Genomic DNA, 12,500 nt, shown 5'->3' with positions numbered 1-12,500 from the left:
CCAGAGGATGCGAAAACACAAACAGCAAGTGAATTAAAAATGCATCTAAAACATGCAAAGCCATCCAAACGCATCAGGGCACACCACACATTGCTTTTTTTTCCCCCTAAATGAGATTGCCTGCATCCTAAGGCGACGAGGGATAAGCGCAGAGCTGGTTTGGCCGGAGAGGAGGAGGAGAGGAAGAGAGGAGGGAGGGTTGTCTAATGATTAGCATGTTCCTTCTACAGGAGTCCCTGGTGATTCTCACTGCTGAGGAGGATCAGCTGATAGCACAGGCGGATGATACAAGGGCAACATTTTGGGCAAATCTGCCGTGAACAGCCGACAGAGTCAGAGTCAGACCAAGGGCAAGGAGAATTGTAACATGTTCTGGCTGTTCTGGCCAATCTAATGGCCACGTGAGGAAAGAGATCTGCTCAGACAGAAAGGCTGCCCACGTATGTCACTTATGAAGTTCGTTTAGATAGATAGATAGATAGATAGATAGATACTTCAAACTTCTGAAGTAAACTTCCTATACTTCAAACAATTGTTTTTTTAGCTGCATTAAATTAAGAAGAATTTCTAATGTTGTGTACAGTTATCTGCAGTCAGGGGTATTACAATTAATCTTTTGGTGTTTTATATTCATTTCACAATGAAAACAATGAAAACATGTTTTACATCGATCTGGATATTTGCTGTGGACCACATTGACCGCAGGATAAAAAACAGGCCCAGAACATCACATACTGTCTACCATGTTATACTTAGGCATAAGGCAGCGTAGTCATTCAAACTCATCTTGAATGATATTTGGCAAAACACACATTTTCTTTTCATCTGACACAAATACAAATCAAGACCAGTTCCAGTAGCATTTTTAGCAACTCCAGCCATTTATAATGGTAGTTTATTTACAAGAAAGGCTTTTTCCTGGCATGTCTTTTAAAACAAGCTGTTAGCATGGAGGTCACTTCCAATGATGTTTTTAGACTTGGTGACCAAGATCAAGCTGCTACTTAAGTATCAGTATCTCTACTACAGTGATCCTTGGGGATTTGTGCCTCTCTTACCATTCTCATCACTGTGTATATGAACAAGAAAAACAAGAGTTTTTCAGGCAGGTTTTTCAGGCAGAACTTCTCAAATATTGTTTTACATATGGGTCATTGCACATTCCCCTTAGTTGAGTTGTGTAGGCTAGTCTTTTTCATGTTGAAGAACGACTAGGGTGTTTGACCTTAGTGTGACTTCATTTGTATACCTTACTTAAACAGGAAATCATGGATTACTACTTGAAGGTACATAAGCACTCTGATCACTTTAAAGATGTGAAATTTAATATGTTAAGTATACGTTAGTATCAGTTACATTTTGTTGATGACATTTTTATATAAAAAATATATATATATTTATTCCCTAATAAAGATTTTATTCCCTGTTTGAATAAATTTGCTCCCCTTAAAGGTTGGATTTGTCATCATAGTTTCCATTGTGAAACTGAGATAAAACATGAAAAGATTATTAACTTATCTTTACCCAGGGTGTCAATACATGTTGAGGGCACTGTATGTATACAAGCAAGGGTGCCTTAACATGTTCAAAAGTACACAATGCCCACTGAGATGTGCAATATCAGCATGGAACAGACTCACTGTTTGCCTAGGGTATCTATCAGTGTAGCAAACATCTATCAGTGTAGCAAACAGGGCATATCTCATTTACCTCACTTTATTTCAGTCAGTTATGTAAGGCTGTGCCTGTTACTTCAGGAGAAACAACTGGTCTTCAGCAAAGAACTGCCTTATATATATAAATCTACAGTCTCTCAGTCTTCATTACATAGGCTACTTAGAGTAAAGGATTTGGGTGAGATCAGTGATACACAAGCTCGTATATATGTAGGCTACTACTCGTGTAAAGTCAGAGCAAGACTCCAACAAAAAGGCCAACATGGCAGACTATGAATGCTATCATACGTTTCAAAGACTGATTTGTTATAGTGACATCACACTGCCAAGTCATTGTTACTGGCATTTATGACAGAAATCAAAGCATGCAGACAGACTAAAGGGCAAAGCACACTCGTAAACTGTGTCCATGCATCCTTTTCCTTGCCACGCGAGTGTTTTTCACTTCCTGTTTAGAATACTGTGGGCCCACATGCAGTCATGTGATTTGCCCTCCAACAGCATGGCTTGGGTATAGAGGGGCACACAAAGAACTGGCCCAATAATAAACTCATTAGCTAGACCACTGGGCAAGTGAATGCCTCATTGTGCCTAGCTTAGGCTCATTTTTTGGTTGCCCGGAATTTCAACACAGTGCCCGAGTAATACCACACTCTACACAATCTGATGTAGCCATGATGACTATAATGCCCTCATTACATGCTATCACCTGCAGTTAGATTGGTAGGCATACAGTAGGCCTAAGTAAGTGATACACAAAAAGCTGCCAGATATAGAAAGCTGACGTGATGCACTTGTCCCTGATAAAAAAGTCCTATGAGTTCAAAGGTCACTAACTCAGGTCAGGCATACCAACACCCATATCCATATCCAAGAGATATACTACCATTATTTTATCCAACAACAGTGTTAATTGAAAAGATTGTCAGTCAACCATAGCTCGAAAGTTTATTTTCTCCAATGTAACTTTCACTGATACTGCATTGTCACAACATGGCACAAATATCCAGTTGAATTCCACCCAGACGAATCCACTGAGCTCCAGTACTATCACAACACATCCCACTGGCCCTTCCCTGAATTTCAACACTAGCATTCTCTTCCCACTAGGAGCAAAGTCAACACAGCCATCACCGAACACCTTTAAGCAACCCCCAGCACCCCCCCCCCCCAGTCTCTGGCTAGGTCAGATGGACAGTGCGGAGAGAGAGGCTCACGGCAAGACGCAGCCTGCTGTACTGCTGATCCCTCATAACGGCTCGTCTGCAACACTGCCATCAATCATACCAGCGTGAGCAGCCTCGCAAAGGTAGACATGATGTACTGCTAGACAGCCTCATGTACAATAAACACACACACACACACACACACACACACACACACACACACACACACACAAACACACACACACACAAACACACACACACACAAACACACACACAAACACACACACATACAATGCACTGATTCTTGAACACGTAACTTAGCGATCTAAAACACAATGAGGACCACCCGGTTTAGAACTTACACTATGTCAAACACAACAGCAGCAAAATGACCATCTCATCTCACACACACACACACACACAGACACACACACACACACACACACACACACAGAAACATAGAAGTGATTGATTATTTTTTTCTTTCTTTGCCCCACTCACCCGCATCGGAAATCAGTGCAGGAGGATCCGGCTGGTCTGCGACCAGAGAGCAGTATGCTGCTGCTTGAGGTTGAGTCAGCCAAGCGATACTAGTACTCTCTCTCTCTCTCTCAGTCCCACCCCTACGGTCCTCCTCCACACACACACACACACACACACCTCCCCCTGCACTCCCAGCGCTGTTTGTAAACACGGCCTGCAGCCCTGTGACACAGCAGCCATGTGACTGGGCAGGCCGACCAATTGGGATGACAGTTGTGTCATGCAGATGCATGTGTGTGTGTGTGTGTGTGTGTGTGTGTGTGTTTGTGTGTGTGTGTACTCGACCCAAGCACAAAGGCCAGACAGGATGAGTTCATACATAGTTGCAGACATACAAAATGAAGGGGATAGAGATGTGCAGTAACACACACACACACACACACACACACACACACACACAAGCACAGTCTTTGTCTGATGACAGAGGAGACAGAGAAACAGGCCGACAGAAAGAGATGAGGAAAGAGTGTGTGTGTGTGTGTGTGTGTATGTGTGTGTGTGTGTGTGCGTGTGTATATGTGTGTGTGTGTGTGTGTGTGTGTGTGTGTAAGAGAAAGGCTTGTTGATCAGCACAGCAGAAGGGGCAGATGTTGGAAGAAGGTTATAGCTGTTGGCTTTGGCAGAAGGGGAGCAGCAGCTGTGTTCTGTAGCCAAATGCCATGAAGCGAAAAGAAAAAAGAAAAAAAACAGGGAAGACAGACTCACATCCTCCTCAGAGTAAACGACTCCAGAATGGGGGAGAAAAAATGTCCGAACAAGGGCGCGTCCCAACGTGTCATGTCTCCCTTATAATCATCACACTGATAGACAGACAGACTTGGAAGACTTCAAAACTGCTCCTGTCGAGAACTATTCCTCCTGATATTTTGTAATGTAAATGTAAATCAGATTTCTAGGCCAAGTATACTTGCGTATACAAGGAATTTGGTCTCTGCATTTATCCCATCCGTGAGTTAGTGAACACACAGAGCACACAGTGAACACACAGTGAGGTGAAGCACACACTAACCCCGAGCAGTGAGCTGCCTTGCAACAGCGGTGTTCGGGGAGCAGTGAGGGGTTAGGTGCCTTGCTCAAGGGCACTTCAGCCGTTTCCTGGGATAAAACCGGCAACCCTTCTGTTCCAAGCCCGATGCCCTAACCAGTAGGCCACGACTGCCCCGACTGCACAACTGTATATGCCACACAACACCTTGTGATGTTTCATGCTCTATTTTGCCTGATTATTATTGATTGCTTTGGTTATTACGAGGTGATAATAAAATGATAATTGCAATTTCATGATTATTTCATGTACTTTGGAAATAAGAGGAAAGGCAATACCAGGAAAGTGTGTAATCCCCAAGATTATGCCGTTGACGCAAATAATTGTCTCATTATAAAAACGATGTCCTGACGCCTGTCTGACCAGGAAAAAAACTGCTCAGACAGCCGATGTTGGTCTTTCCCAAAAAATTCTTTATCTGTCTACATCGCGTCTTCTAGCCTGGCATGTCTAAGGAAAACAAAAGCACACATGGGCAACACTCCACTCTCTCCGGTCCAACCCAAACAGAGGCCATTGCTTTGTCTCTCTCCCCTACACAGCAGTGAAGAATCAACTCTAGTGTGTGTCTCTCTCTCTATCTCTCTCTCTCGCCTCTTTCTCTCTCTCTCCCCTCTGCCCCTCCTCTTCCTTCCGTCTCTCTCTCTCCTCTCTATCCCACTCTCTCTCTCCTCTCTCTCTCCTCTCTCTCTCTCCCCTCCATCTCTCTCTCCCCTCTCTCTCTCTCTCTCTCTCCCCTCAGTCTCTCTCTCTTGTCTAGCAGGGTTGTCGCTGTCATGGCGAGAAGACATGTGTGCCGGCGGCAGGCACACACACACTACCGGACGTCGGCAGGCACACACACACACTACTGGACGTCGGTGAGGGACCCCATCTGAATGGCCATGTCAAAAAAAGGTGCTGGAGTCATCGGCAGCCTCTTAGCGTGGCTCACTGCTTTAAAATATCGCATGAAAGCAAAGCAAACTGGGAACAGCACTTGAAATAGCCACTGTGGTGAAAGCTCTTCAGTGGGCTATCACACGCGTCCCCTCAGATGCTGTTGTAAACCTACAGCTCTCATGGCCTCACATGGTGGCCTCACTCATGGCTGATAAAGGGACTATGCTGAAAAGAGCTCAGAACACATGCCTGTAGAAAAGGAAGGTGCAGTCAAGCCCAGCATATGTTATGTCAAAGGTAGTATTTATAGCACAGACGTGCATTCATACACACTCACACACACACACACACACACACACACACACACACACACACACACACACACACACACACACACACACATCAGCACCACATTTTTTCCAGTGTGGCATAAACTCACTGGGCATTGGATGTGTGTACATGTGTATGTGTGTGTGTGTGTTAGAGAGAGAGAGAGAGAGAGAGAGAGAGAGAGAGAGAGAGAGAGAGAGAGAGAGAGAGAGAGAGAGAGAGAGACACACACACACACACACACACACACACACACTCGAACGGCACGTGTGTAAATCTGCAGCACACTTGTGCAGCCCTGCATGAGACTCTGTCTCCCTGAGGAAGTGGAACACCAAGATCAATAAAAACATTACCTGTCCACTCAAACTTATTATCACGCTGTCAACTCAAAATCACACATCCATGGCTGAAACACAGCCTTCCTCTCCTTCACTTGCTCAATATCACATCAAACTAACCCAAATGAACATCACTTACCCATTATACTTTGGGCCTTTACCAGCAATAGATTATGCTGCCTTTAAGATTATTTACAGGTAATAGATTAGCCTATTCAAACAAGCTAGTAACTTCAGCACTGACAAACAAAAAGCAGTATTCATTTGCTATAGTTAATGCTTTTCAGATTATTTCAATTAATGCTTATGTATAAACAGAGCAATGCCTTTTAAGGTCCTTACTGTAAGATCTCAGGGAAATGTAGCATAGTTTCTGCACACTGGTCAAGTGTGCAGGTCATCAAAGAGGGCCAAGAGAAGCTGGTACTGTTGTGAGCCGATGAGAGGAAATCGTCTGGAATCACATGTAAGCAATCTGAGGTGTATGTAGAAACATACCACATCTCCTGCAGAGCAGACATGTATTTTTCATGACATAATGCAGAAAACCTGTTTTCCATGTGGACAGTTTCTTTCAAATGAATATTTCAACAACTGCTTAGATGGAAGACTGCAATCATTTTTATCAGGGGACCATCAACTGAAGTCAACTGACAGTATTTCTTTCAATCTCTCTCTCTCTCTTTCCCTCTCTCTCTCTCTCTCACTCTCTATCTATCCCTTCAACCAAATATATTTTCTCCATCTTATACATAAACAGAGATATCGGTCTCCATCAGTGGGTCTCAGTTACCTCATAAATGCTTTGAGTTTGTAAAGGACAGATTGCCCTGTCCCTGTTGATAATGTTTCACGTCTGTCTTTGTTCAAAGCCACTGTCACTCATTACCCCCCCCCCCCCTCCCCCCCCCCACACACACACATACACACACCCTGTTGCACATGAAGGTTCTTTAAGTCCTCCATCCCATGCTGAGAGATGGTAGCACAGTGAATCAATAACTCTCTCGAAAACATCCCTGGCAGCAAGTAGTCAGACACATGTATCATAGCTCTTCTATGCCAGTGGAGAAATTGATTGCTGAATGAATCAAATTACTGGCAAAGACATATTTTATCACTCTGACAAGAGGTGCCTGCTTTAGATGAATATATAACCTGGATTTATGGAATTGATTAATATGTTACTCTTCATGATCAGATGGTGTGTGTGTGTGTGTGTGTGTGTGTGTGTGTGTGTGTGTGTGTGTGTGTGTGTGTGTGTGTGTGTGTGTGTGTGTAGTGCTTAACAATATATGCAAATTTTTGTAGGATAACATTTTAGCCCAAGTACTTTTGAAAGCGTGTGTGTGTAGGTGGATGGGTTAAATGGGAAAAGGGAATGGTGACTGTGTGTCTATGTGTGTGTGTGTGTGTGTGTGTGTGTGTGTGTGTGTGTCTGTGTGTGTGTGTGTGTGTGTGTGTGGAGTGTGTGTGTGTGTGGAGGGGTAATTTGTTAAAATGTGCCTCTCACATTGTGAATTAATCAGCATCTGCTGGAGAGGAGAGGCATCACTCTCCCCTCAGTCTCTATGTCTCTCTCTCTCTCCCTCTCTCTCTTTATCTCTCTCTCTGTCTCTCTTTCTCTCTCTCTCTTTCTCTTACAGGTATGTGAAGGCTGAGAGATGCAGGATAGTAGATGGATGGAATTTCAATGAAGCAAGCCTCCTCTTATCTTATGACAACTTCACCCCCTCATCCCTGCACCACCACCACCACACACACACACACACACACACACACACACACACACACACACACACACACACACACACACAGACACACACACACACACACAAACACTCACACACTCACACTCACACACACACTCACACACACACACATACACACAACATGCCCCCTCGATCCAAGGCTTCAGTCCCCACTCACACACACTGCGTCCTGCTCTTACAGTCTGTGGTTATAGTCCAGCTTAGTCCACTCTTCTTTCAGTCACACGTACACACAGATAAGACTGCTCTGGTCATTCAGACAGAGAGGAAGTACAAAACAGACTTACTAAACAGTGCTCTGCACTCCTATAAAGTAGGCAGGCACAGGTAGAGTTGTTTCCTCTCTTTATCATCCAGCATAGTTGTACTGAAATGAGGAAATCGCACGCGTACAGTGCAGCATTGTTCTGCACATATGAGGAACCACAACGTGAGCTTCTCCTCTCGGGAACCAGTGCCCTTTTGAGTTTGAATTTCTGCTTCCTCAGCCAAAAACTGCAGGTCACTCAACAAGGTGCACCGCCACACATGAAGACAGCTTTATGTGATTTCAAATGATGCCTGTGTCTCTACCCCCCCCCCCCACCCATCCCCGCCTCCAGCTGACACTGACTGAGTCCCCAGAGCACCTACCTCAGGGGGGAAAAGGGCTCCGTCCTGGGTGCTCCTCCAGCACCCCTCTCACAGCCACAGCTCTCCCCCAGCGGGACACCTCAGCCTCGGGGGTGGGGGGAGAAAGAGGACGGCGGGGACCGGGGATGGCTTCCACCTGGGTCCAACTCGTCTGTCTACGTCCACAGGGAATCCTCTATCTGTGTCCCTCTTGTTTTTCTTTTTGTTCTCTCTCTCTCTCTCACTCTCTCTCTGGATCCCCTCCACACACACACACACACCACAGAGCAGACAGACTGCACCAAACTCACACACACCAAAAAAGAAAAAGACAAAATAGAGAACAAAAATCCCACTGTCTTGTTCAGGTCTGTCGGCGCAGTGGTTGACCCACTTCCATTGTCCCAGCCTCACTGCCACTGTGTGTGTGTGTGTGTGTGTAGTAACTCGCTGACCAATACAACTCAACCCAGCCTAGCTCAGCGTAGTCCAACCCATCCCAGCTTAGCACTGCCTAACCCAGCCCACTGCCCAGAGCCTATAGAGCCTCCAGCCCACTGGTCAGCACAGTCCAGCCAAGCCCGGCCACAGCAAGGCCCAGGACAGCACCTCTCTCAGGCCAGAGAGGGGGATTGTTTGTCTAAATGGCAAGGAGACTTCCTCCCATTCTTTCCCAACTTAGTTTTCCTGCCCCCACCAGACCATTTCCCTCAGCGCGGCTAAATTTAGGGCCCACGCAAGGTAAACTGGAAAAGAGCTAACAGGAAACGTATCACAATAAGTTGAGCTTATTGTGTGTGCGTGTGTGTGTGCGTGCGTGCGTGCGTGTGTGTGTGTGTTTGTGTGTGTGTATGTGTGTGAGTGTGTGTGTGTGTGTGTGTGTGTGTGTGTGTGTGTGTGTGTGTGTGTGAGAGAGAGAGTCTGTGTGTGTGGTGTGTTTGTGGAAGGAGGGCAATGTTTTGTCCTGATTGTGTGTGTGTATATGTGTGTGTGCTGTAGGCATGTGTGTGTGTGTGTGTGTGTGGGATCCTAACATATGTGTGCCTCTCTTAATCCTTCCCTCCACTCCTACTCTCTCTCTCTTTCATACACATTATATCTCTCTGTCTATCTCTTTCTTTTTCTATCTCATCAGTGTCTCATCACACCAGGTTGTTTTTTAAGCAGCTGTTGTGATCCACAGCATGACACAGAGAGACAGAGAGAGAGAGAGTGAGAGAGAGAGAGAGAGAGAGAGAAAGAGAGAGAGAGTGAGAACCTCGGACAAGCCAGGGTTTTGTCAAATCTATGCTCTCTGAGTGCATCCTGACTCACAAGTCACTTTGACAGAGAGAGAAAGGAGAGGAGTGAGAGAGGGCTGAAACTGTGGACGAGAGCGATTCCCCACGCGTCTCCTTTCTCCCAGGCTAACCTTGAGCACAACAGCCGCGGGACAAGACAAAGACGATGACACAAGCTCAATTATCTCTCAGAGTCAGCTCCGACTGCTATACCTTCATCCTGGCATACATATCAGCGGCCAATCAATATGCAAGAGAAAGTGACATACACAAGTCACGATGCAGTGCAGTGAATCTACTTAGCAACATTATATTAATAAGTGCTGCACCGTCACGTCTTTCTGAGAACTGGTGGGGAGGTTTTGGGACAAACAACAGCAGCCCCCTGCCATTATGCCTCCGCAGTGATTGATTGTCAACATGGCCACCATCCCAACAGCAGCCTTAATTATGGAAGGCACCGGAAACTTGGAGAGAAAACAACGCAGCCAGACAAAAACACGACCCCTGGTGACGTCCGTCGGCCATCCTCAGAGGGAGATAACTGTGTCCCTCGGCAACTGGCGCCCAATCAACTTGCTGGCCACGCTCGCAGGCCAGGCTGTCCTCAGTGACAAGGACAGTAGTGACCTCACAGCTGCCAAGTGGAGGCCATCCGCACTTCGGTCTGTGACACACCCACCCACACACAGGCACCACAAGCACACAAACACACACACACACACACACACACACACACACACACACACACACACACACACACAAGTATCACAAGCACACGCTCACACACTCACACACATATATGCACCACAAGCACACACACACACACACACACACACACACACACCGGTGTGATGTGGCATGACATTGTTTTGTCTTGTAAAGAGACTAAAAACCCTTCAAACAAAAACAATGACCAAGTGCAGTGTGTGAAGCGGAGTAAAAGAGTAAAGAAAGCCAACAATAGACGTCCGACCCAGAGGCCCGTGAGCCAGTGACGCCCCTCAGCTCCACGCTATTGTCTTCCTAGACTCCCCTGACTCTAGTCAGCCCAGACTACAACCAGAGGGACACTCAAGGAACTCAATTCCCTATAAATTACTGCAGTGGTTCAGTGGGTGTTTTTTTTGCCCTTATATCTAAATTTCCCCTCTCACAGTCCCCAGAAGTCCCTTAAAATCAGAGCAAGTAATGGAATAACTTCATAAAACTGTGTTTTATGTAAAACAGATATGAACTGGTATATCGAAGTGCAACCCTACACTCGAAAGAACTGGACCTTTAGTGTAATATTTATGAGCAATTTCTAAATCTGTTTTCTTGTTACATAATAACAGCTTTTTTCAGTCCTTGTTCTTCCTTGAACATCCCAAACATTCCATATACTGTGGCTACAGCCAGCAGTCAGGAGAACCACAGTGTCTTGCTCCAGATAAACCGACAAATAGCCTCATTCAGTCCGTTCACTTACACAAGTTTCCTGAAAGATATTATTTTTATTTCCATCTCAAACTGCATAAGACTTAAATAACAAGGCAGCTTGTGCAAAATCAAACTAAGCTAAAACTAGGACAGTTTTGAAAAGAGTTTGAAACTTGAGTCACCCTTCACCCTCCTTTACTGCCATCAAGCCCAATGCAACATATTGAATACACGCACATGTGTAGCACTCTCCTGTTCTTAACTCATTACAAATGCTGGAAGTTGAACCTTTCTTAGATATTGAATGGAAGCTTTCATCTATAAATGCACAACATAAACAACTACAACGTGGTGTCTTGTTGTCTCAATGAGGATCTCTCTCTCTCTTCCCTCTCTCTCTCTCTTTCTCACTTAGGCATCAGTGCATGCTGTCAGCTTTAAGTGTCTACTGTCTCCTCCACTACCCTTGGTGGAAGATAAAGATATACCACATACAGCCCTTTCATCATGTAACATAAGGTCCCTTATTCCTTATATTTCAAATAAACACAGGAAAACATGTTAAATTCCTAGTGCTATAGGTAGGGAAGTTCACAGGGCAAAGGAAGTTTGGGCAAAAAACATCACCAACAGAACAGCCTTTAAGAGCATTTAATTGGGGTTATTAAGCAGGCATCTTCCTTCATGGGTGTTTCATTGAATTAGGCCCACAACACTAGCCTGGCCATGCCCACCTATATATCCTTTCAGGGAGATATTAGTCTGGAACACCATAATTCACTAACATTTCCATCAGACCCCAAAAACGTCAGGCCAATCAGCGATAGTAGCAACCCCCGCAAACATCAAAAATTCCAGTCGGAAGAATGTGTAAATTTATTCACAACAAATGTAAGTCTACATACATTGTTTTTTGACTACCAAAGATGTTTATTGTCAGTTTGTAAAGTTTAGGCAAAGTAGGAAGTAACGTTAGGAATCCCTGTTCAATGTGATTGTTTAGGCTGGACCAATGATTTCAAAGTGAATGCAAAGTTTACAGCCGTCACCATGCTAGTGTTGGAAACGTTTCCCAATCGTGATTCCCCAAATTCTATAAACTTTACTTTATAACCAGGTTACCATGACACCTCCAGAAGTCTCAACAGTGGTATCTGGCATCCCAAACCCACTCCCCTCCACACTCATGATGGGTTCTGGGTCTGCCAACAAACACCGACAAGTTCTGAAGTTCTGCAGTCATTTCTCTTCATTACTGTGGCCGTTTATGATCCGATCAGCAGCATAACCAGACAAACCACAAGCTTTTGATGCTTTCTTCAGTCATTCATCTTTGTTGCTGTGGCTGTTTAGAGTTAGCTCTCCTGTCCTAAACAGATGCATTGACCAGAAGTCTTTAAAACACAGTAATCTCAGAGGATAGAAGAAGAG

The 12,500-nt window shown here is 45.0% G+C and overlaps 1 protein-coding gene across 7 annotated transcripts in view; it reads right to left on the bottom strand.

Annotated features, from left to right (window-relative positions):
* The window catches only part of rasgrp3 (RAS guanyl releasing protein 3 (calcium and DAG-regulated)), a 38,209-nt gene that overhangs the window by 22,527 nt on the left and 3,182 nt on the right, over positions 1–12,500 (bottom strand). The window contains exons 1-2 of one of the 7 annotated variants that reach the window (XM_042066791.1): positions 8,389–9,207; positions 6,326–6,437 (exon numbers count right to left, since the gene is read on the bottom strand). The exons of 3 other annotated variants lie outside the window; for them this stretch is intronic. The gene's annotated coding sequence lies outside the window, so the exon portion shown is untranslated. Of the gene's footprint in view, positions 1–3,343; positions 3,477–6,325; positions 6,438–8,388; positions 9,208–12,500 lie in introns of those variants that run through there. 3 more of the 7 variants (XM_042066792.1, XM_042066790.1, XM_042066788.1) reach the window with 3 other exon arrangements.

The sequence above is a fragment of the Alosa sapidissima genome, chromosome 16 (assembly GCF_018492685.1).
Source record: "Alosa sapidissima isolate fAloSap1 chromosome 16, fAloSap1.pri, whole genome shotgun sequence".
Lineage (NCBI taxonomy): Eukaryota > Metazoa > Chordata > Actinopteri > Clupeiformes > Clupeidae > Alosa > Alosa sapidissima.
Note: the sequence above shows the minus strand (reverse complement) of the source record. Positions and strands in the feature narration are given on the sequence as shown.